This window comes from Megalobrama amblycephala, linkage group LG3 (assembly GCF_018812025.1).
Source record: "Megalobrama amblycephala isolate DHTTF-2021 linkage group LG3, ASM1881202v1, whole genome shotgun sequence".
In the NCBI taxonomy this organism is placed as follows: domain Eukaryota; kingdom Metazoa; phylum Chordata; class Actinopteri; order Cypriniformes; family Xenocyprididae; genus Megalobrama; species Megalobrama amblycephala.
Window position 1 is genome coordinate 56,812,469 of NC_063046.1, and position 27,362 is coordinate 56,839,830.

The window sequence follows — 27,362 nt, forward strand, 5'->3', positions numbered from 1 at the left end:
TCTATAAGTGCAAAATGGACTGCGAATGTCTTTTTAAAGATGCCTTTCCGTCCATGAGTTTCCGGATGTAAGCTATAAAGTAGGTGGCGGTAATACTCCTAAGGAGTGAGCGGCCATTAACAAGATGAAGAGGAAGAATTTACTGACACATATCCAGTTTTCACCCAACTGTTCACATTAATTTAAGACATAACCGACTATGTTAAAGGATTAGTTCATTTTTAAATAAACTTTTGCTGATAATTTACTCACCCCCGTCATCCAAGATGTCCATGTCTTTCTTTCTTTAGTCGAAAAGAAATTAAGGTTTTTGATGTAAACATTCTAGGATTTTTCTCCATATCATTCATTTCAATGGGCACCAAATGGTTGAAGGTCCAAATGGCAGCTTCAGTGCAGCTTCAAAGGGCTTTAAACGACACCAGACGATACCAGACGATGGATAAGGGTCTTATCTAGCGAAACGATCTGTCATTTAAAAAATAAAAAATTAAAAAGTTTAAGTTTTATAAGCAGAAATGCTGGCTTTGCTCTTTTCTCCGATGCGCGTTCGTGACGTCACATAATACGCAATTACGTTGAAAAGGTCACGGTTGACGTAGGCGTAGCAACCAGTTTCATTTGCTCAGGATTGTGTATAGGAAATCTATGAAAAGTCACAAATTTCTGTCCTGACAAAAATTTTCTTTTAGGCTTTCTAATATTAAAACACCCAGGATACGCACACCTTTCAAGCGTGAGTTTAAAATATTCTAACTGACCGCCAGAGTGAGTTTTTTTTTTTTTTAAGGTGACCCTTATTTTAGAACGCTTGCCCTTATTGTTTCCATGGCGACGCGTGCGTGTCACGAGCGCTGAACATAGCCACAATAACACTGTATGAGAGATGGATCACTATTATTTTGTTTTTCCTTTTTTATTTAAAATATTCGCAAACTTGCTTACATGTCTTAAACTATATGATATTCCGATTCTCAAATATGTGTGAGTGAGTGTGTTTTGTCGTTTAAAAACCTTTATAAATGATCTTTATCTTGATCTATAATGCGAGATGGGCGCCGCCATCTTAGTTTGCACTGCAGTTCACAGAGTTCTGTCAGTCTGATTTACAGCAGGTGAATACATCAGTTTCTCCTGAAATATATGCAAGTAAGTGGCTGGTGAACTGGAAGAATAAGAGACTAAACTTTATAGTTACTTAGACCCATTATGTGTGTCTGATATGAATAAATGTCGGCAAATTATATTTGAATTCACTGTTTATTGATGCTTCCACTGATGTCTGACATCAGTGTGTATTTTATAAACTCCAAATGTATTGTTTAATGGTGCTTATGCGTATTTAAATGTCTAAACCTTAAAAGAAACATTATGTGGCTGAAAACACTGCATAGCTGTGATGACAAGAGAGCGCGCGTCCGTCTCGCAGCCAGAGCGCGAAAGCACAGTTTGAATCTAGCAGTTATGTGACGTCGCTGAACATTCTAAATCCCATATGTGGAACCGTACGCCCAGGGGCACAGAAATAAACATCCCATATGTGGGAACGTACCGCTCAAAGGGTTAAACAATAAACTGACACAAAGACGTTTGAATATGTGTATACGATCCTCCTTCAGCACATTTGTAATGTAAACACTGACTCGATACTTCCGCCTAGGTCAACCGTGACCTTTTCAACGTAATTGCGTATTGCGTGACGTCACGAACGCGCATCGGAGAAAAGAGCAAGGTCAGCATTTGTGCTTATAAAACTTAAACTTTTTTTTTTTTTTTTAAATGACCAATCGTTTCGCTAGATAAGACCCTTATCCATCGTCTGGTGTCGTTTAAAGCCCTTTGAAGCTGCACTGAAACTGCCATTTGGACCTTCAACCGTTTGGTGCCCATTGAAATGAATGATATGGAGAAAAATCCTAGAATATTTACATCAAAAACCTTAATTTCTTTTCGACTGAAGAAAGAAAGACATGGACATCTTGGATGACATAGGGGTGAGTAAATTATCAGCAAAAGTTTATTTAAAAGTGGAGTAATCCTTTAATGTGAATACTCCACACGACGAGCATTTTGGCAGTATTGTGCATCTATCTTACCATTCAAGCGCAATAAAATGTGAAAGAGAACTGAATTCACAATCACATGCTGTCTAAAAGAGGCAGCTTTCTGTGTGCACGCTTCGGGTGTATGTCAGTTAGCATGAGCACCGACCTCATGGAGTTCTTTTTCACAGATTATTTTGCTTAATAATTTTATTAAACATCATACACATTCTGAATTCGTTATTGAATGCAGTCTAAGAGAGATGCCTTTCTGTGCCCTAGGTCATACTAGAGAGCCACATCCATCCAAAGGGGAGCAAACTGTATATCCCTAGTTAAAGGGAACCCCTGGTATTAAGACTCGTATGGCTTAATATATAACGTAAACAATGTCTCTTACTGAAATATGTTGTAGAAAACCCATGAAAGATTTACGTTATTTAAAAAATCCATGATATAGTTGGACCATGGGGGGCGCCATTTTGTTTAGGTGCACAGCGCATTCTTCGTCGATGGCGTCAAATGGTTGCACTCGGTGAGCTACTGACACTACCCTGTTGCTATTTTTACTGCAGCACAACTCGGAATATAATATACGATGCCACATTGTGCAGCTTTTGGTTGTAATTTTCAGTCGATGAGCCACAAGAGAAGCGATGTAAGTCTTCACTGCTTTACTAGCGATAAGAGGAGAAAAGAATGGGAAGTTGTGAAGAATGTGGATGAATAAAACTTACTAAAACTCACTAAAGATCCCCATCTTTGTTCTCTTCACTTAGACCACAGCTGAAACAGCTTACAATTGCCGATGGATATAAGTGTATACCAAATGCCGTGCCTGTTGTGGGCAGCCTATAACACATCTCGATTGAGACCCCTTATGAATAAAGAAGTTTATTCAAGTGTGCCTTAAATAGTTATGTATGTAATGTCTTGGTTACTGATGTAACCCTCATCCATGATGGAGGGAACGGAGACATTATGTCGAAAGACAACTTTCAGCATACTTCTTTTAAACTAAAAATAAGAAAGTATACTTTCAGTCTACTTTTTATATACATCCAGGGATGGACTGGGACTAAAAAACGGCCCTGGACTTTGACTAGGCCCGGCCCAATGCAATCGGTGCGCGGAAACTCGACAACAACAACAATAACGCCTGGCATGAGTGTCACAAGACTTTAATTGTGGCTCATGATACTATACCATCCAAATTATAGCAATAGCACTGATGTTGACTAGATGTTGTGTTAAAAGCATATTATTCTAGATTAACTTGAATACTCACATAGAAATGGAGGTCTCAACACACTGCAGTCCCTCTGGCTGAACCAATACAAAACAGGTATCTGAAACACACAACACATAGTACTGTATGAGTTATATGATAAATCACAAAATAAAGAGGTTTTAATATACAGTTTAACTTGAATACTCACCAAAAAAAAAACAATCCAGCAATGGCATTTTACTCAATGTTGGGGGATAAGGATTTTCTTCAACAGGTCGCTTTTTTCTGCAACTCTGTCTATGACCAAGTCATTAACAAGGGACATGAGGATGTATTTCTCTGTGGTCATAAGCATGAATGCTTCCAGGTGTTCTTGTGACTGTGTGCTTCTTATTCGACTTTTGATGTGTTTGAGAACAGAGAAACTTCTCTCACAGGCTACCTGTGTCACAGGCAGAGTAAGGAGGTACCTGTATCCCCAGCCAAGGATATGATAGGCATCTGTGAAGAGGTTGTAGCGTTTCAGAATTTGATAGCAACAGACTGGGCATTCCTTACAAGATTTGCACTGTTTGTTTAGTACATCTGTGTCTTCTTCGTCATCATCACAGCCACCCCCTACCATCCTGACTTTGTACTCTTCAAGTGCAGACATTTTAAGCCGTGGCCACTGAGCTGCCAGACACTTTAACTCAGACTGCAAATTGACAGCTGTTGCTCTGCTGTCAAACCTGAGCAAGCATTTGCTAAGTTCTTGAAATGCAGAATCAGGCAGAGTACCTGATGACACTTCAGCAAAGTTTCTCGGATCAAGAAGAGCCAAGTCGGCATAGAGTGTAGCATGGGTCAGAAAACGCCTGTGGATGCTCTCTGTGATTGTATCCATAATCTGGTTATGGACCTCAACTTCATAGGCTCTGTTTGCATCTGTGAGAGTCTCATCACTTGTTGTCATTTCTCCAGCCATCATCTTCCTTTTCCTCTTCCTTTTCTGTGGAAGTTCTGCCTCCAATTCAAGCTCACAGTCCTCTTCCACCATGAGTTGTGCATTTGCCCACTGGACAAAGGTATCAGCAGCTTGCTTAACTAACTTAAAATCTCTTGCCATGTTCTTCATGGTATCTTGAGTTGCCATTACCATCCTGTGTGCAGTTAAGATATCTAGTCCACTTGACTGTAGGTATTTTGACAGCGGTGTTGTGACCTCAAATATCCGCAGGAAAAGCTGAGCAGTTAACACTGTGTCATACCTCATCAGAGCCTCTAAGAATCCTCTAGCTTTGACACGCACTGCAGTTTTTAAATTGGCCTGACCTTGAAAGACGCTGAGTGTCATGAGGACATCAATGTATAAAGCCTGGTCTGGTTTTCCAAATGACCCAAAGATCCTCTTCAAGGCTACATCTTTGGACCACCACCTTGTCTCTCCGATAGTAGAGAGACGTCTGTGTCGCGTATCCTGGCTTCTTTGCTCCCACACATTCATTCTTTGATACGATTCACGAATGAACACAGCAATGTCATTCATGAGGGAGAAGAGGGACCCACTGGATATGGCCATTTCAGTTGTGTCAGCCAGAACTAGGTTCAGCACATGTGCATAGCACCAAACATGTACCTGGTTTGGGGCTTTGGATGACAGGAGTGTGGAGAAGCCTCTGTACTGGCCTTGCATGTTTGATGCCCCATCTGTAGCATTACTGACACAGTTACTGATGTCCAGATTAAAATGTTCCATCACATCTGTCAGCATCTGGACAAAATATTGACCAGTGGATGCCTCACACTTAACCACTGCAAGAAGCCTTTCCTGAATTGCATCTGTAACATATCTCAGAATTACAGAGCATTGCTCATGGGACGTAACGTCTTGGGTTGTATCTATCTGCACAGAGAATATCACACTTTCAGCAACCTCTTTTGCAATGGTCTCCTGAATTAGACACTTCACTGTAGAAATTACAGTGTTCACAGTGGTTTTGGATAAAAATGTTACAGCAGCACCGCGACCCCTAGCCTGTGACTGGTGCATCTTTTTACTTTTTTCTATGCACTCAGTGAGATGTTCCTTCAAACATACATCATATTTCCCTAGAAGAATGATGAGCTCTAGGAAGTTGCCGTGGTCAATGTTGTGGTCATCTAGAGTGTATGCTGCCTCAGATTGCTGTCCTCTGTAGCTCAGTCCTCTCTTTCCTATGAACTTCACCACATCTACTACTCTTTCTAACACCTGCCGTCTCTTCCTCACTTGATCTCTGTGAGCTACAATTTGGGGACCATGTAGCAGCCTAGCAGGCTGGCTATATCTGATTTAGATGCCCTCAAAAAATATGCCTCCGCACAACCTCTGTGCATGTTGCTCCTTTCATGTTCCTCAACTCTTTGACTGATATGGTTCCAGTCCTGCATTCCACTTATGAAGGGACTGGTTTCAGTTGGTTTGGCAAATGCTAAACATACTGCACAATACAGGGTATGGTTCTCTTCACAGTATGTAAGCCATTTTCTGTCTGTGCCATCTTTGTGTTTAAACACTCTCTGTACTGTCAGGTATTTTGTCTTCTTCTGAGGGTGGTATGAAAAAAAACCCTCTAGGCTGTGACTATCTGACTTGGGGCGCCTAAAGTAATTTAAAGTTGAGCTGGAGTGGGTGTCTTTCTCTGCTCTTGGTCTAAGCAAGCTCAACCTGAATAAACAAATGATGGAATGCATTCAAAATAAAAAAATAAATAAAAAACAGGTTTTATTCCAAGATAGCATGGAATAGATTATATAATATGCTGTTATAACAACATATTATACACTCTATTCCATGCTGTCTTAAAATGAATTTATTACTTAATAATCTTAATTCATTTATGTAATTAATCTTACTGCACAAATAATAATACCACATCTAAATGAAAATACACCATTACAAATGTAGCTTCTGTATTCAAAATCTTCAATATTTCTTAATATTAGCTACTGCATGTGGCATTTTACAGCTAAAATGTTGAAGTTTAGCTGTTTTAACTACTGTAATCATTAAAAATTTAACAACCTGAATATCACTTCCTAACATCATCCCTAGCAAGTAACTCTCTTTCTCCTTTCATGTTCCATACTTACTTGCCCTGGATCTGCCTGTGTAACCAGCTTATCTTCTGTCCCTCATCATCATCACTGGTAGCATGTTGCTGCATAGCTGTCTGGCTCGCCTGGAAGGTGATGACTGCGTGCGTGGCGGGTGGTGGGCCGGCCCGTCGGCCGTCCTGGAGGACCGGCCGTTCTGTGATTCTCCATATCACACAGATGGCCAGTCCGCCCCTGTATACATCTCAGAAATATACTTTATGTACTTCTGAGAAATATACTTAAAATTGCACTTAAGTATACTTGACTTGTACTGACAGTACTCAGTCTGTGATCAGGATATACTTAAAAGTATATTTATATAGTATAAAAGTACATTGTTTGAAAATATTGATTTATAAAGAAAACAGATATATTCCTTAGTATCCTAATTCTGAGTATCTGAATTTTTATGTAGGCCAGTCCACTGGTAGTGTACATAGGAATTTACTTCAAATCTATTTCCCTCTTTCCTCACCATTGACTGAATTTTCAGGTTATACAGGTGCTGGTCATATAATTAGAATATCGTGAAAAAGTTCATTTTTTATTGTAAATTATTTTAAAAAATGAAACTTTCATTTATACTAGATTTCCTACATGTAAAGTAAAACATTTCAAACGTTTTTTTTTTTTTTTTTAATTTGTTGATTAGAGCGTACAGCTCATGAAAGTCCAAAATCCAGTATCTCAAAATATTAGAATATTTACATTTGAGTTTCATTAAATGACCATCCCTACAGTATAAATTCCGGGTATCTCTTGTTCTTTGAAACCACACTAATGGGGAAGACTGCTGACTTGGCAATGGTCCAGGAGACAATCATTGACACCCTCCACAAAGAGAGTAAGTCACAGATGGTCATTACTGAATGTGGTGGCTGTTTACAGAGTGATGTATGAAAGCATATTAAATGCAAAGTTGACTAGAAGGAAGAAATTGCGTAGGCAAAGGTGCACAAGCAACAGGGATGACCACAAGCTTGAGAATACTGTCAAGTAAAGCCAATTCAAACACTTGGGAGAGCTTCACAATGAGTCAAATGAAGCCGGAGTCAGCCCATCAAGAGTCACCACACTCAGACATCTTCAGGAAAAGGACTACCAAGCCACTTCTGAAACAGAAACAACGTCAGAAGAATCTTACCTGGGCTAAGGAGAAAAAGAACTGGACAGTGAACAGTGGTCAAAAGTCCTCTTTTCAGATAAAAGTAAATTTTGCATTTCATGTTGAAATCATGGTCCCAGAGTCTGAAGGAAGACTGGAGAGGCACAGAATCCAAGCTGCTTGAAGTCTAGTGGGAAGTTTCTGAAGTTAGTAGTGATTTGGGGGGCTGTGACATCTGCTGGTGTTGGTCCATTGTGTTTTATCAAGTGCAAAGTCAATGCAGCCATCTTCCAGGAGATTTTGGAGCACTTTATGCTTCCATCTGCTGACAAGCTTTATGGAGATGCTGTTTTCCTTTTCCAGCAGGACTTTAGCACCTGCCCACAGTGAAAAACCACTTCCAAGTGGTTTGCTGACCATGATATTACTGTGTTTTATTGGCCAGCCAACATGCCTGACCCCTGAATCTACAGCCGCGTTTCCACCGAAATTACCCGGAACAATTGTACCAGGAACTTTTCTCCCAGGAACTTTTTGTCCCCCCCAGACCTGTTGCCTTCTGCATTTCCACGCGGTCTAAAGTACCGTGAAGATTAGGCTAATTTGTCCGGTGACGTAGTACTGTGCGCAACTGTTTCTTCCTGTCAGTGACGGACCGTAATCATTCTTGTGCGACAGAAAAAGCAGTATGATTCAAGGAATGCTGCTTCTGCTCATGGTGTATTGGTTTACTAAAGAAATAATGAACCAAATGGCAGAAAACAGATGAGCATTGATAGTAAAGCGTATACAGAAAGCTCGTAATTCTCGATATAAAATGAGACAACGTGTCTTATCAGCAATTGCCGACATCGACCGTGAGATGGCTGGGACGAACGCGCGCCATCGGGCAGAAAGAACAAGATTGGTAAGAAAACAATCAATCAAAATTATCCAGAGTTGTGAAGAATGTTATTATGGAATTTACTGCTGCGTGGAGTTGACCAATCAAATGCGACGTGAATCCGACCAATCAGCATGTTCAGCGCCTAGTCCCACCCTCGAAAGTTCCTGAACTTTGAAAAAGTACCACCTCGCCATCAGGGACTTTTCTGAGGGGGAAATTTTACCCGGAACTTTTTTTAGTTCCTGGTTCCTGCGGTGGAAACACACCGAGTACCAGCCAAAAGTCCCTAGTTCCTGAGTAAAGTTCCTGCGGTGGAAACGGGGCTTATGGGATATTTTCAAGAGAAAGATGAGAAACAGTCGATCCAACAATATACAGATGATCTGAAGGCTCAATAGTGCCTCAGCAGTGCCACAGGCTGATCACTTCCATGCCACACTTCACTGATGCTGTAATTTGTGCTAGGAGCAAGTCATTTGCTGTAATATGTGCTGCCGACCAAGTATTGAGTGTACAAATGAACATACTTTAAAGAACTTGAACTTTTCTGTTTTGAAAATCCATTTTTTGATTGATCTTAGGAAATATTCTAATATTTTGAGATACTGGATTTTGGACTTTCATGAGCTGTACACTCTAATCATCAAAATTTTAAACTTTTTCACGATATTCTAATTATATGACCAGCACCTGTATACGGTAGGGGGGCGCTGTTACGCATCTTCTGAAAGAATACAGAATCTCCGTATCAAAATGCAGGAAAAAAAGAAGCTGAAGCAAGTGATAGAAGATTACTCACGAAAATATAATATAAAATGATCATCAAACATTAAACAGCATATAAATAAAAACTGCCAAACGTTATGTGGACTGTGAGGACTGTGAAGCCTTGGGGGTGTTTATGGACTCGATCTACTCCACCTGTGTTTGATCATCGTTCTGCATCCTATCCGTATGTAGCCTTTGACAAAAATGCAATTTAATAACATAGTAAACTACTACAAACCCGATTCCAAAAAAGTTGGGACACTGTACAAATTGTGAATAAAAACAGAATGCAATGATGTGGAAGTTTCAAATTTCAATATTTTATTCAGAATACAACATAGATGACATATCAAATGTTTAAACTGAGAAAATGTATAATTTTAAGGGAAAAATAAGTTGATTTTAAATTGCATGGCATCAACACATCTCAAAAAAGTTGGGACAAGGCCATGTTTACCACTGTGTGGCATCCCCTCTTCTTTTTATAACAGTCTGCAAACGTCTGGGGACTGAGGAGGCAAGTTGCTCAAGTTTAGGAATAGGAATGTTGTCCCATTCTTGTCTAATACAGGCTTCTAGTTGCTCAACTGTTTTAGGTCTTCTTTGTCGCATCTTCCTCTTTATGACGTGCCAAATGTTTTCTATGGGTGAAAGATCTGTACTGCAGGCTGGTCATTTCAGTACCCGGATCCATCTTCTACGCAGCCATGATGTTGTAATTGATGCAGTATGTGGTCAGGCATTGTCATGTTGGAAAATGCAAGGTCTTCCCTGAAAGAGACAACGTCTGGATGGGAGCATATGTTGTTCTAGAACTTGGATATACCTTTCAGCATTGATGGTGGCTTTCCAGATGTGTAAGCTGCCCATGCCACACGCACTCATGCAACCCCATACCATCAGAGATGCAGGCTTCTGAACTGAGCGCTGATAACAACTTGGGTTGTCCTTGTCCTCTTTAGTCCAGATGACATGGTGTCCCAGTTTTCCAAAAAGAACTTAAAATTTTGATTCGTCTGACCACAGAACAGTTTTCCACTTTGTCACAATCCATTTTAAATGAGCCTTGGCCCAGAGAAAATGCCTGTGCTTCTGGATCATGTTTAGATTTTTTTTGACCTATAGAGTTTTAGCCGGCAATGGCGAATGGCACGGTGGATTGTGTTCACTGACAATGTTTACTGGAAGTATTCCTGAGCCCATGTTGTGATTTCCATTACAGTAGCATTCCTGTATGTGATGCAGTGCCGTCTAAGGGCCCGAAGATCACGGGCATCCAGTATGGTTTTCCGGCCTTGACCCTTGCGCACAGAGATTGTTCCAGATTCTCTGAATCATGTTGCTAATTGACCTAATAAGTTGCAAATTGGTCCTCCAACTGTTCCATATATGTACATTTAACTTTTCCGGCCTCTTATTGCTACCTGTCCCAACTTTTTTGGAATGTATAGCTCTCATGAAATCCAAAATGAGCCAATATTTGGCATGACATTTCAAAATGTCTCACTTTCAACATTTTATAGGTTATCTATATTCTATTGTGAATAAAATATAAGTTCATGAGATTTGTAAATTATTGCATTCCTTTTTATTCACAATTTGTACAGTGTCCCAACTTTTTGGAATTGGGTTTGTAGTATACTTCAGTTCACTTGTAGTACAGATGCAGTACAAATGAGAAACGAAGCTGTGAACTAGTTCTGTACTTAAAGTTTACTACTGTTACACTTATAGTACACATAAATGTATACTTCATTTGGGCCAATTTAGTCCTAAGCAGTATTAAAATAGTACCCTTACAAGTTTACTACTAGTACATTGATACTAGTATACTTATACATAAATGAAGCAGACACACAGTTTAATCTAGACTAAAAACGCATCTCTTTAACCTGGCATACACATAACACATTATCAATTTATATTTTCAAATCCGTTAAAGGATTTTAGGCTGCATAAATTAGGTCAGCCAGAACCGGGAACACTTCCTATAACACCAGATGTACTTGTTACATCAGAAGAAGAATGGCATCTACGCTAATATTAGTCTTTCTGTTTATCCCAAGGTTTACCATAGTACCGGGCTGTAGCCAGGTGAGACCAAGGACCTGCGCCTTGACATGACCACAACGCAGCCCTGAAGTATCAGCAGTGTAGTGATTTTTGGATTAGCCTCACATGAGGGCACCACAAATGTAGTGATTTTGGTCTTAAATATTAATATTAATATTTTGTATTAATATTAATATTGAGTCAGATGATTCCTTCCAATATTTCGGGGCACCAGTCAGGATTCTCACCTTGACAATAAAGAACAATCATGAAAGATTGTTAACTGAATTCATATTTTATAAATTGGAGGAAGTTTATCATCTGACCAATCTGAAGGATTTAGGGAGATTCGGGCGAGCTTGTAGAGCCTCAGATTATCAACACAAGAATGACACAGTTTGCAATAAAATGAATTTATTAACAAAAAGATATACAAGAGTAAAATATCAAAAATGTAATCAATAATCAAACAGAAACAACAAACTACAACACAAATGGATGTTAACAAAACTGAATGCCAAGTAGATGAGCAACGGATTGGACGAAGCAATGAATGGGTAATTAGCAGTCTATGAGGGGGTCAATCGTGGTCTTTCTGGATGCTGGTATAAAAAATAAGTAAATAAGCATTTACTCTGAATACAGATAACATGTCTAATGTATCTATCTGTGTACGCTGACCCTAGAAAAACAGTCTCTACACAAATAGCAATCTCATTTAGCAACAACCTAATGCCAAGGCTTTTGGAAAAGGTTTGGTTAGCTTATATTGACATTTCACTTGGTCGGGTGATCAGTCTGGGAATGGGAAACGTTGTCCACTGGTATCCTTCCGTGTGCAGTGGGAGACTGGATTGCTTTCCAACAGCTACAGAGCTGCACTGAGTGCTGGAGGTCTTTGTGTAATCCAGAGAACTGTAGGTCAGATGGTGGTCGGTCCGTAGGATCTTCTGTAGGTTGGAGGTACTTGGGTTATGCAGGTCAGGAGTCAAAGTCCTCTGCAGAAGCTCTTTGGCTGCTTGATCCGTGCGGTGAAAGGTTTACTCGCAAGAGTCTCACCTTGGTCGTGCTGTTGTTCTTCCCTCGTCAGGTCAGAAACTCAGAACAAGGGTCTGTTCACTTGGGAAAACTTTTATTCCTTCTCGTTGGGGAGGGGATTACTAATCCCCACCTTTCCTGATGTGGTGATGTAACTGGGTCACAGCATTCCAGGTGTCTGCCCACCTTTCATCCTGTGAAACTTGTTGTATTGTTCCAAAATACACAGTTAAATAAGACAATGTCTTTAGGACCTTGGAAATGCTTTATTTCTTTTTCAAAGTCCTTGTGGCTGTGTTCTGAACTCGTAGAGTCCAAACTTGTGAATTGGTTGAGGTATCACACTTCTGTCTCAGTGGGTGTAGTTGCATTGGCTTTTATTCCAGGTGTGGTTTCTACTGTGTGTGCACAGTTTCCTGGATGAGTACAAGGACACATAGGACATGTTCCTTACAGTATTCCTGTCCATTTTTGGTGATTTCAAGCCAATATGTTTAGAAAATGTCTTCCTTTCTGAGCATTTCTTTGTTCTTGCTGTGCTCAAGCCAGAACCGGTTTGGCAGCCCTAGGAGTCCATGGTCATTCGCACCTTGACCTGAGGCATGGAAGCCTGAGGTGAACAAAGGCAACTCGTGATGAGATTAGCCTATCATCAGTGGGCCGTTGATGTCATCTTTCCTGTCTTCCACCTTTGGCAGTCCTGATTACAATAGTCGTTTACTTGTCGTTGAGGGTCCGATCACATTCTTTTGATTAATCAAAGTGGGACAAAAGAATGTCTGTTGTGAAGCTCTGGTGCAATCACATCTGTTGTTCACTACAGCAGAGATTGAGTCAACTAGATCATCCACTGTGAAGGCCTCATCAACATGACAACCAGTGGCGCAGCTCCTCAACAACCGTCCATACCAGCGTGATGAATACGATCCTCAACTGGATGGAACTGAAATAAATACTTTGAATGTTGCGATCCTATCGGACTTATGATAGCAACCTGAGTCGTAACAAAGCACTGTTCGCCAGAGGAGAACTGGCCACCCGACTAAGCCTGGTTTCTCCCAAGGTTTTCTTCTCCATTTTAACACCTATTTGCCACTTGTTTGCCACCTGATGTCACCTGTTGGAGTTTGGGTTCCTTGCCACTGTCTCCTTTGGCTTGCTTAGTTGGGGACACTTGACATTTGACATTTGACTTGACATTTGATATTCAACAGTCCTTTGATCTGCCTGCATTGACACTATTCTTTAAGAGCTGCTGTGCAGCCAAAATAATGTACCAGTTATCAATGTAAAGCTGCTTTGACACAATCTACATTGTAAAAAGCGCTATATAAATAAAGGTCTTGATAAAGTATACTTCAAAAATTTTTTTTTTTTTAAATATATATATATACTTGAACTTTAAGTATATCTTTTTATCATACTTATATATTATATAAATATGATAAAATGAACTTGAAATATACTTTTTCGTAAGGGGTAAATACTTACATCGCTTCTCTTGTGGCTCATTGACTGAAAATTACAACCAAAAGCTGCTCAATGAGGAATTGTATATTACAGTGGTTCCCAAACTTTATAGCTTGGAGTACCCCCTGAAGGGATTACCATCCTTCTGCATACCCCTCTCTTCCACTTAGACTGCAGTCACAACTTTACCATTAAGGGACAATATTTGCCCCCTAAATTGATTTTCCAGTGCATATTTTTAGCTTTATGAATAACTAGGCGGCGGAGCGGCAGCGCTGTTTAGACGCTTCAGGACGCGCAGACGGGGAAAGCGCGCCGGCGCCCTCGTGAAGCTCAGACAGCGTGGATTAAGAACGCCGCTGCCTAGCATCCATCTGGCGAATCTCCGCTCTCTGCCCAACAAAACGGACGAACTCCTTCTGCTCTCCCGGACAAATAAGGATTTCTCGAACTCGGCTGCTCTGTGCTTCACGGAAACCTGGCTGAACGACGCCATTCCGGACAGCGTGTTATGTCTGCCGGGCTTTCAGCTGTTTAGATCAGATCGCGACGCTGAATCAACGGGGAAATCGCGCGGCGGCGGGACGTGCTTTTACATCAACGAAAGGTGGTGTTCAGATGTAACGGTGTTAAAGAAGATGTGCTGTCCAGATCTTGAAACACTCTTCATTAACTGCAAACCGTTCTATTCGCCGCGGGAGTTTTGCTCGTTCATTCTGGTGAGCGTCTACATTCCTCCGCAAGCGCACGTGAGCTCGGCTTTACAGTTACTCGCTGATATGATCACAGAGAGCGAGCAACAACACCCGGACTCTGTTCTTATCATTCTCGGGGACTTTAATAAAGCGATTCTCTCACGTGAACTGCCCAAATACAGACAGCATGTTACTTGTCCCACCAGAGACAGTAATATACTCGACCATTGTTACACAGCAATAAAGGATGCATATCACTCTGTCCCACGGGCAGCTTTGGGGCTCTCTGATCACTGTCTAGTTCATCTCATACCAACCTACAGGCAGAAACTGAAATCAGCTAAACCTGTAGCAAAGACTGTAAAGAGATGGACCACCGAAACAGAGCAGGCTTTACAAGCCTGTTTCGAATGGACTGATTGGAGTGTTTTTGAAGTTGCTGCCACCGATCTGGACGAGCTCACAGAGACTGTTACATCATATATCAGTTTCTGTGAGGATCTGTGCATTCCTACAAAGACTCATTTATCTTACAACAATGACAAACCCTGGTTCACTGCAAAACTCAGCCAGCTCCGTCAGGCCAAAGAAGATGCTCGCAGAAAAGGGGACAGAGTCTTGTACAAACAGGCCAAATACACACTGGAAAAGGAGATCAGAGTGGCAAAGAGGAATTATTCTGATAAACTTCGGAATCAGTTCTCTTCTAATGACACAGCTTCAGTGTGGAAAGGTCTGAAAGACATTACCAACTACAAGACACCATCCCCCAGCTCTGTGGAGAATCAACGACTGGCAGACGATCTGAATGGGTTTTATTGCAGGTTTGAAAAATCACCATTCACACCTCCATCAACCCCACTCTCCCCCACACCTGCAATTCAGTTCAGTGAAGATGACGTGCGCCAGGTCTTCAGAAAGAACAAGAGAAGAAAGGCACCAGGCCCAGACAGCGTTTCACCAGCCTGTCTGAAAACCTGCGCTGACCAGCTGGCCCCCATCTTCACACAGATCTTCAACAGATCACTGGAGCTGTGCGAAGTCCCCTCATGCTTCAAACGCTCCACCATCATCCCTGTCCCAAAGAAACCCAAAATTACTGGACTAAATGACTACAGACCTGTGGCTCTAACGTCTGTGGCCATGAAGTCATTTGAAAGACTGGTTCTGGCTTTTCTGAAGGACATCACTGGACCCTTACTGGACCCCCTGCAGTTTGCTTACCGAGCAAACAGGTCTGTGGATGATGCAGTCAATATGGGACTGCATTATGTTCTCCAGCATCTGGACAGACCAGGGTCTTATGTGAGGATCCTGTTTGTGGACTTCAGCTCTGCTTTTAACACCATTGTCCCATCACTCCTCCAGCCTAAACTAACTCAGCTCTCCGTGCCCACCTCTGTCTGTCAGTGGATCACCAGCTTCCTGACAGACAGGCAGCAGCTAGTGAGGCTGGGGAAATTCTCATCCAGCACCCTCACCATCAGCACCGGCGCCCCTCAGGGCTGTGTGCTCTCCCCACTGCTCTTCTCCCTCTACACCAACGACTGCACCTCTAAAGACCCCTCTGTCAAGCTCCTGAAGTTTGCGGATGACACCACACTGATCGGCCTCATCCAGGACGGTGACGAGTCTGCTTACAGACTGGAGGTTGAACAGCTGGCTGTCTGGTGCAGTCTTAACAACCTGGAGCTCAACACGCTCAAGACAGTGGAGATGATCGTGGACTTCAGGAAAAACCCACCTGCTCTCCCCCCACTCACCATCATGAACAGCACTGTGACTGCAGTGGAGTCATTCAGGTTCCTGGGCACCACCATCTCCCAGGACCTGAAGTGGGACAACCACATCGAGTCCATTGTGAAAAAGGCCCAGCAGAGGTTGTACTTCCTTCGCCAGCTGAGGAAGTTTAATCTGCCACAGGAGCTGCTGAAACAGTTCTACTCTGCCATCATTGAATCCATCCTCTGCACTTCAATTACCGTCTGGTTCAGCTCAGCTACCAAATCTGACCTCAGAAGACTACAGAGGGTAGTCCGGTCTGCTGAGCGAATCATTGGCACAACCCTCCCCACTCTCCAAGAACTGTACTTATCCAGAGTGAGAAAAAGGGCAAAGAAGATCACTCTGGACCCCTCACATCCAGCACACTCCCTCTTTGAACTGTTGCCATCCGGTCGACGCTACAGAGCCCTGAGCACCAGAACGACCAGACACAGGAACAGTTTCTTCCCTCAAGCAATCCATCTCATGAACACTTGACAAACACGGAACACACAACACTATTACATATTATTTACTTAAAACACTTATTTATATCTCAATTTGCACACATAATTGTACATACAATTGTCTATAATATATATTGTCTTTTGCTTTTTTTGCACTTTGTCTATCTTGTAAATTTGTATATTATTATTTTATTCTTTTTATTATGTGTCTTGTCTTGTCGCTGTTACTCTGTTGCACTGTGGAGCTTCTGTCACTAAAACAAATTCCTAGTATGTGTAAACAACATACCTGGCAATAAAGCTCTTTCTGATTCTGATTCTGATTCTGAACTATAAAATAAATAATGTTTTATATAAAAATGTTCAATAAAGAAATATGCAATGATGGTAAAACCAAATAAAACTTTTAAATATTAAACTAAAACCGCCAGTAGGTGGCAGCAAGTCACTGTTTTTATGAGTGAGTCATCGAGTCATTCATTCAGTAACAAAGCAAGTGGCTGTGAATGAATCATTGAATCATTGACTCTCACGATTCGTTCAAAGCCGCAGAATTGTTCGCGAAACACAGACGTGTGTTGTAGTTCTGCTGTGGTTTTCGCTAGAGCTATTATTTCATTGCAAAATTGCAAAATTAAAATGTATGTTTTGTTTTTTTGGCCTGTTGTTTTTTGGCCTGTTGTATAATAATGTCACGTTTGCAGTCATGTGGATATTTGGGAACAATTTAGTTCTTGCTCGTTATCATCATTAAATACAAGAACTCACACAACAAGGTATGTTTTTGTATCTGAGAAAGTTCGAGTCTTAAATCGAAATTAATCCACTACATATATCTATTTGTTCTTCATGGTCCCCACTTTTACAAAGGTGCATTGTTGAGAACAGCAGTAATTTAGCACGATTTAAGGCAGCAGACTGCACGCAACCTATTATATGTGGATACAGTCATTTTTGACTGCAAATGATGAGGTAATTTGATTAAATGTACTGGATTTACGGCATTTTGGCAATTAGAAAAACATGCTCGGTTTTAATATTATTTTAAGGTAGAATTAAATGAACTACTCAGCATTTTTTTTGCGTACCCCCTTTTATCACCTCACGTACCCCCAGGGGTATGCGTACCCCAGTTTGGGAACCACTGGTATATTATATTCCGAGTTGTGTTGCGGTAAAAATTATGAACAGTGCAGCGTCAGTAGCTCACTGAGTGCAACTACTGTATTTGACGGCATCGACATAGAACGCACTGTGCACCTAAACAAAATGGTGCCCCCCATTGTCCAAATATGTCATGGATTTAAAAACAATTTTTTTTAAATCTTTCATGGGTTTTCTACTACATATTTCAGTAAGAGACATAATTTATGTTATATTAAGCCATACAAGTCTTAATACCAGGGGTTCCCTTTAAAGACCCTACAGTAGTTGGGGAGGGTGGTAAATGAAGTAGGGGGAATCTAACTGCCCTATGTAACTCTGTTCAACCTGCATCAGCCCTCAGGGGGATACTACCTTCTGGCAGCACTGCTGAGTTTGACCAAATGCGTTTGCTTCATTGGCAAGGCGGGAGCTTTGAAAAAGGATGCAACACCAGGGGAGCGATGGCTCGCAAGCAGCTCTCCAACTGGGGTGTCCTTGTGTATTGCTGCTCACACAGCCTCTTCACATGCAAATAGTTAGTTACATGGGAGAGACTATATGAGCTTGTCACAATAAACATAGTGTGTCTGAGGTGGGTCTCGAACCCAGTCAGGGAAAGCTACTTCTCTACCTCTGGTCTACTGGAGAAGATAGTTTTTCAGAAGACCCATGTGCAGAAGGAAAGGCAAACTAGGAGGCTCAGATAACTCAAAAGCAGGCAGTCTTTACTTGAAGTCAGTTTTCGAATACAAACAAAAGAGCAAACATAGCTTTACAAAACAAAACATAAATAAGGCCAAATGGCAACAGCGAAACATCATTTAACTTTTTCTAGAACTCAGGTAAAGCCGAGTTCAGACTGCACGATTTTCAAAGTAGTCGGGTCACTGTTCTTTTCACACTGCATGACTATCTTGGCCAGCATTCAGTCACTGCTGTGTTTATACTGCACAATGGATCGGCGACAGAAGGTTTCACACTGCATGACTTTACAATAGGAAGAATCGCAGACAACTCTGTCTGGCACGCAAACAACGTTTCACAACCAAACACACACAAGATGTGACAAGGAAACAACGCGATATCACGCAAGACCGGAGTTTTCATGTGAGACTGGGATTATTATTAAAAATGGTAGCCCGCAAGAAGCTTGCAATATGAATTGCCTGTGCGCTGATTTGCAGCGAAAACAAGAAAAAGAAAATAAGAATATGGAGGAGGATATGGTTGGGCAGACACGGGGATTGTGTGTTCTGCAACGAGAGTGGTCTATAACTCCTCCCCGAACTCCCCGCTGCTCTGTATCTTGCTCTCTCATTGGCTGTCAGTCATTGCCGATGTACTTTTCAGTCAGAACACTTTTCACACAGCACGATTTTGAATCGCCGACAGGTCCAGATATTTAGCATGCCAAATATCTCATGGGCGTCGGCGACTCGTCGGCGATTCTCTCAGATCGCGTCTTTGCTCATTCACACTACGTGATTGCTATTATTGTTATTATTAAAAATGGTAGCCCGCAAGAAGCTTGCAATATGAATTGCCTGTGCGCTGATTTGCAGCGAAAACAAGAAAAAGAAAATAAGAATATGGAGGAGGATATGGTTGGGCAGACACGGGGATTGTGTGTTCTGCAACGAGAGTGGTCTATAACTCCTCCCCGAACTCCCCGCTGCTCTGTATCTTGCTCTCTCATTGGCTGTCAGTCATTGCCGATGTACTTTTCAGTCAGAACACTTTTCACACAGCAGGATTTTGAATCGCCGACAGGTCCAGATATTTAGCATGCCAAATATCTCATGGGCGTCGGCGACTCGTCGGCGATTCTCTCAGATCGCGTCTTTGCTCATTCACACTACGTGATTGCTACTTGCGTGAACGAGCACCGATTTGCCAGTGATTTCGGGCATTTGTCTGCGATTTCTCAAAACCTGTCGGTGAGCCAAAATCGGGGCTAAAATCGTGCAGTCTGAACTCGGCTTAATCCATACTGGGTTGACCCCAAGACTGAACACAGCTCAATGAAACTACCAAACTTAAATAGGACAAAATACAGGAGGAACAAATGAACTAAACTAACTAGAGAGTTCACAGCAGGTGGTGCCGCCTACTAGCTCGGAGAGTTCTCAAAGTAAAGGGCAGGGGGTGCCCACCAATGGCTGAGAGAGTCATTGCATGAGGGAGCAGACAGCGCTCCCTAGTGGCTTGGAGAGTCACTGCAAGCGGAGACTTACAGAGCTGAATACAAATTCATTATCTCAATACCTCAGTGTGGAGATCTAAGAGGAATAAAAAGGCTCTTCAACTCATATGTGCGAAAGAGGAGGAGGATGATATTAATAACACCTGACTCAACTCTCACACATGCTTCAGATACCTGTCAAGCTGATGCCATTCCCCATAGCATCAATATCAGAAGTTCCACTTTGAACTTTAAATTTATAGTATAATAACAGTGGCACACACCCATTAAAATAAATTTCCAATAATTTTGTAGATATTTAGTGTGAAAGAGGAGGAGGATGATATTAATAACACCTGACTCAACTCTCACACATGCTTCAGATATCTGTCAAGCTGATGCCATTCCCCATAGCATCAATATCAGAAGTTCCACTTTGAACTTTAAATTTATAGTATAATAACAGTGGCACACACCCATTAAAATAAATTTCCAATAATTTTGTAGATATTTAGTAAAAAAGCTGATGCTTTGTACCTGCTTGTGCTTTTCAATGCTCATCTTCTGATGAGTGGAATGAGAAATTGTTCCTCTTTATTAAAATTTATCTTTTTGATGCAACATCAATCCCATTCTCAGGGATTACATACATAACCCAGAGACTATATACATAACCCAGAGACTTTCCCTTTTGAGCGAACATCAATGCCTCATCATGTTTTGATACTATGGGAACGACAATACCCATACTGCCATATTGAGAGGATGCCCACATCACAGGTTGTGAAAAGTTTGCACAACCACAAAACTGTAAATACAGGAAGAACCCGAAAGGACCTGAGACCCTGGGGTTGAGACCCACTTACAGAGGTACTTCATGTGGTGACTAAATCAATTTTTTAAATGCATAGATAGTCTATTAAAAGCACATTTTAGTTCATATTCATGTTGTCTCAAAATAGCACAGTTGAGTACACTTATATGTTCTTAAGATTATCTTAAGAAGTACTAAATTTTTAGTATATTAAGTATAAAGTTAATGCACAAAAATGGAGCACTATGTACATTATGGAAGTGTACTTTTTTCACCTGGGCAGCCTGCTGCAGCACCAACATCCCACAAGGATGTACCTTATGCTAGCACCTTAGAAGCAGCAATGCTTCTGGAAGATTGGACCCTGACTCCTAGAGGTGAAGCGACCCTGCATGCCTCATAGGCCAAAGAAACCGCATTTGAACCCCAGTGAGAGACAGTCTGCTTGGAAGCAGCGGAACCTTGGTTGCGTCCCCCAGAGCAGACAAAAAGTTGATCAGATTTACACCACTGGTCTGAGCAGTGTACGTAATCCTAAAAGCACTGACTGGACATAACTCGCTAATCTTCTCCTGCTCCTGAGTTTCAAACAGTGGAAGAGAGAAGGCTTGAAGAATGACAGGATGAAATGATGAAAGCACCTTAGGGACGTAATATGGCCTAGGGTACAGTAACACCTTGACCAGTCCAGGGGCATTATCCAGGCAGGAGGCGGCGACTAAGAGGGCCTGCAAGTCGCCTACCCTTTTTAGAGAGATAAATGCAATCAGCAAAACTTCCTTGCAAGTCAGAAGCTTCTCTGAGGCTGACTCTAAGGGTTAGAAAGGAGCATCTGACAACTTTTCTAATACAAATGAAAGATCCCATGAAGGGAGATAGGCACGTTTACTCACCGAGGCCCCCATAAAGGTAGCAGGGGTCAGTCCATCTGAATGATGGCCTTTAAGAAAAGGCCAGAACTGGGCTACTAATATTAGTCGCAACCCCTCCTGATGGACCCTTGGCAGGACTCATGGGAGCAAAGTAATCGGGGGAAAGGCGTATAGACGCTGCCTCAGCCACATCTGTACCATGGCATCCAGAACCAGAGGAGCTGAAGGAGTGAGAGAGAACCAGAGAGGACAGTGGGTTGACTCCACTGAGGCAAACAAGTCCACTTCCGCTCCGCTGAACCTCTGCCAGATGGACAACACTATTTGAGAATGGAGTCAACAATCCCTGGGCCTCAGCCCCTGCTTCGGCAGGATGTCTGTTCCCAAATGGAGGTGTCCTGGGAGGTAAACTGCCCTCAGAGGGTAGAGAGGGACCCAAGGTTAGAAACCATATAGAAAGGTCATGAAGTGCTCAGTGCGTGACCCATACATTAAACATGGTTTTTAGTAGGGGATGAAATTCCCTGTTTTTGAGCCACCATGTCATGCCAGATGGATATCTCCTGGCCTAAACTTAGATTGCCATGTTGAGAATGGAATCAACCCGAGCCAGGGACAGTATCCTCGCATTGTGGTTGAATCCCAAACCACCCCGAGAAATGTAGTTCTCTGACTTGGAGACAGCACACTTTTCTTGTGATTTAACCTGAAACCTAAAAAAAGAGATCACCAAAAGCTCCAAGCTGTAAAACCTTTATCATGTCAACAAAATCAAACAAGAATTTTGAACCTGACTTTATCCAATTTTCAGATTTCTGTTCTGGAAATGTATGAAAATTAGTACATATTTAATTCTCAATTGCATTTAAGAAAACTTGTAATACAAAACAATTGTCTTAATGTACTGTGAATGATCAGCTGGGGAAGTATGGTGATTTCTATTAGTCACCCTTTTTATGGAATCTTGTAGTGTTTACTCTAAACAATCCACCAATAGCAGACCACAAACATCCATTCAATTCCCCATGTATAAAATCAAGTCTCGCCCTACATTTGTTCTTGTTCCAGAAGCATTTTCAATCAGATATAGGTCACAATAGGGAACAATAGACTATCGTTTAATGCAAAATTCACATTTCATGCTATCACAAAAATACGAAAGGGCTTTGAATTCTCACAGACTATGTTCAATCTGTTTCTTTGAGAAAATCAATTGGAAAATCACATCTGTTAGTAAATATGGGCGTCAATCCCAAACACTAAGTGTGTGAATGAAGCCTTATTAATGTCAGAACACTGTCAAACTAATAATTACAAACTGTCTGACATCTCAATCGCTCCTCTTGTTTCTCTGCTTTACATCACAGAGTAGTTGACAAAGCCAAAGGATGTCTGCCATTTCCTGCGGCCATCCTAGGCCCAATCAGATCTCATGTGACTTTGGCGGGAATAATCATATTGTGATTTTGCTCGCATTTTATCATCATTTTCTCTTCACTTTCTCTATGTTTCAGCGTCTTCCCGCAGGCGTCTGGGTGCTGATGTCAGTGCTGTGTACCTGCCTGACAGATTTTGGTAATAAACACGTCTTTTTTTCCTCCTTTCTTAGCGTGGAGAGACTGTTGTGAATTATTCCAGCTCCATCAGTGCAAATAAGCTTCAGGGTCAATCATCTGCCTTCTCTCCTTCACCCTTCCATCACACACGCATGCCGCCTCGAACAATTGATTAAGCAATTATTGTAATTGACTTTAATATGTGTGTGTGTGTTTGCTGAAGTGCTTAGAGAGTAAAAAACAGCAGAGGAGTTAACAACCTCACACTTAACACGTGCTTGCTGCAGCGGCCTTTAAACGCGTTACGAGTGTGTACTTACCAAATTAGAGCACTAACTCATGTTGAAAGCTTTATTAGAATATGAAACAGCTGTTGTGCTGTGTGACAGAGTCTATACACACTTTACACAAGTGAAATATAAAATACTAAAAGCAGACAGCACAGCAAAGATATTTTGGCTCTTTATTTCTCCAAGCGTTTATGCTTGTGGTGCAGCGTTCATTTTCTTTTTTGTCTTTTGATGTAAATAGGGCTTGACATGAACTTTTTGGCTCACCAGCTACTGTGGCTAGAGGTTTTCCAAAGTTACTAGCCACTCAGCATTTTCACTGGCCACAATTTTGTTGTTGGGAAATTTGGTTTTATTAGGGTTGTGTGTGATGATACACTTATCTTACGAGACGAAATGATACACAATATTGCGAATTATTTTATTTATTTTATGAGTAATCGTGTGTGTATATATATATATATATATATATATATATATATATATATATATATATATATATATAGACCTAAATCAACAATAGTCTTTAAAATGACTTAAAATGCATATATAATTACAATGAATAAATAAAAATGCAACCCCAAGCACTCTTATATAACTAAGCAACCCAATTTCACATCATATGCAGAGATGGATTTTATGAACTGAGCTGCTGAGATGCGCTCCACGCATGTAAATGACAGTGCAACACTTTGTTAAGAAACATATAGTGCATCAGACTTTATATTGGAAACCCAGACAAACAGCACAAGCAGTGACTGAGTTCATGTGGAGCAGCATTTACAGAGCCGCTCTGAGACGCTGGAAGAAACACATAACTTGCATGAATGTAAATAATTAAAGTGTTGCGATTCACTCTGAAACCCGCAGCGCATATGTTTATTTAATTGAATATAAAATTCAACCCACCAAGTGGCTAGTGGGGGTGACTGTGTTACACACCCCTCTGAAATCCACCTGCATTTGATGGGTTTCTTGTGATAAAGTATGTTTATAAGCTGTTTAATTAAAAATGAATTTAAATAAAATTAATTAAAACTAAATCCATAAAAATGATCTCATGATGGGAGCCCCTAAAATATTCTATATATGAAGCGCCTGACAGAACTCTTTAAAGGATTAGTTCACTTCAGAATTAAATTCCTCATAATTTACTCACCCCCATGTCATCCAAGATGTTTATATCTTTCTTTCTTCAGTCGAATAGAAATTAAGGTTTTTGAGGAAAGCATTTAAGGATTTTTCTCCATATAGTGGACTTCACTGGGGTACAACAGGTTAAAGGTCCAAATTGCAGTCTCAGTGCAGCTTCAAAGTGCTCTACACGATCCCAGCTGAGGAATAAGGGTCTTGTCTAACAAAACGATTGGTCATTTTATCTAAAAAAAAAAATAAAATTTATATACCTATTAATCACAAATGCTTGTCTTGCACTGCTCTGTGATGCGCCACGCATTACGTAATCACATTGGAAAGGTCACACATGGCATAGGCAGAAGTACCGTGGTAGGGCGAAAAAATATCTCATTTTCTCCTCCAACTTCAAAATCATCCGAAATTGTTGTTTTACCTTTTTTTGTAAAGGGCATTTGACGTGGTCTTTGCACGTTTGCTTTGTAGACACTGGATCGGTACTTTCGCCTATGTCACCTTTCCAACGTGGTCATGCGTGCGGATCGCAGAGCTAATTCAAGACAAGCATTTGTGGTTAAAAAGTATTTACATTTTTTTTTTTTTTTAAGAAAATGACAGATCGTTTCACTAGATAAGACCCTTATTCCTCGGCTGGGATCATGTACAGTAGCCCTTTGAAGCGGCACTGAAACTGCAATTTGGACCTTCAACCCGTAGAACCCCAGTGAAGATCACTATATGAAGAAAAATCCTGGAATGTTTTCCTCAAAAACTTTAATTTCTTGTCAAATGAATAGAGAAAGACATAAACATGTTGGATGACATGGGGGTGAGTAAATTATCAGGAAATTTTAATTCTAAAGTGAAACAATCCTATATAGAACCTTTTCTTCTTAAGTCCAATCTTAAAAATAAAGGTCTTAATTTGGCATTGATGGTTCCACGAAGAACCTTCATCATTCATTGAACCTTTCCATTGCACAAAAGGCACAAAAAAAAGTTAAAATGTCCTTCACACTAAGAAAAGAAAAAAGGTTCTTTTTAGAACTGTTCACTGGTTTATTGGGAAACAAAAAAAAAAAAAGGTTCTTCTATGTCATCACTGAAAAAAAAAAAAAAAAAAAAAAAAAAAAAAACTTTTGAAACCTTTATTTTTAAGAGTGTAGAGGAAAATATATCATGTTAAACTAAAATAGACCAAACTTTACATTTCAGTAGCACTTTGCAGTAAAGTTTAATTCTTTAAATTTAGTTAATGCATTTGGTACCATAGCCTACTGTCACATTATAATCCAGATGAAGATGATCCAAAAGTTTTCCAAAGAAAGTATTTATTATAATAACAAATTCAAGTAATCCAGTAGTGAGAAGTAGGCAACATATAGCATGTGATAACACAAAAAAAATACTGGACAAATGAAGAGCACACAAGGAGGGACTTAAATACACAATGGTGAGGAACTAATAACAAACAGCTGTGATAATTACTAATGAGTGTCCATGGAAACTAAAGAAAAGCGGGAAACTGAAACAAAGGAATCAGAAAACTGACAATAAATAACTATAAAAGTCCATGAAAGTGAAACTAACAGAACATAACTGTGACACCTACTGATGAAAAATAGTTGCATATACTTATAAAGGAATGTTAATCTAGATTAATAAATTAATAGTTCATGATAGTTATTTAATGCGTTAAGTTGAAACTTACTGTAAAGTGTTAAAAAATTTTTCAAACATTCTAACAAAATACACTAGAGTTCAAAAACTTGGGGTCGGTAAGATATGTTTTTGAAAAAAATGTACTGCTTCCTATTTTGTGGAAAACTGTTTTCAACATTGATAATAATAAGAAATATTTTTTGAGCAGCAAATATTACAATAAGTAATTATGCTGAAAAGTCAGCTTTACATCAAAGAAATAAATTACATTTTAAAATATATTCACATAGAAAACAGCTATTTTACTTATTTTATTAAGTTATTTTATAACATAATAAAGTATGTTACTGTAATTTTAGTTGTAATATTTCACAATATTACTGTTATTTTAACTTCAACTTGCAAAATTAGTGGCTAGTGGGGGTGACTGTGTTACACACCCCTCTGAAATCCACCTGCATTTGATGGGTTTCTTGTGATAAAGTATGTTTATAAGCTGTTTAATTAAAAATGAATTTAAATAAAATTAATTAAAACTAAATCCATAAAAATGATCTCATGATGGGAGCCCCTAAAATATTCTATATATGAAGCGCCTGACAGAACTCTTTAAAGGATTAGTTCACTTCAGAATTAAATTCCTCATAATTTACTCACCCCCATGTCATCCAAGATGTTTATATCTTTCTTTCTTCAGTCGAATAGAAATTAAGGTTTTTGAGGAAAGCATTTAAGGATTTTTCTCCATATAGTGGACTTCACTGGGGTACAACAGGTTAAAGGTCCAAATTGCAGTCTCAGTGCAGCTTCAAAGTGCTCTACACGATCCCAGCTGAGGAATAAGGGTCTTGTCTAACAAAACGATTGGTCATTTTATCTAAAAAAAAAAAAATAAAATTATATACCTATTAATCACAAATGCTTGTCTTGCACTGCTCTGTGATGCGCCACGCATTACGTAATCACATTGGAAAGGTCACACATGGCATAGGCAGAAGTACCGTGGTAGGGCGAAAAAATATCTAATTTTCTCCTCCAACTTCAAAATCATCCGAAATTGTTGTTTTA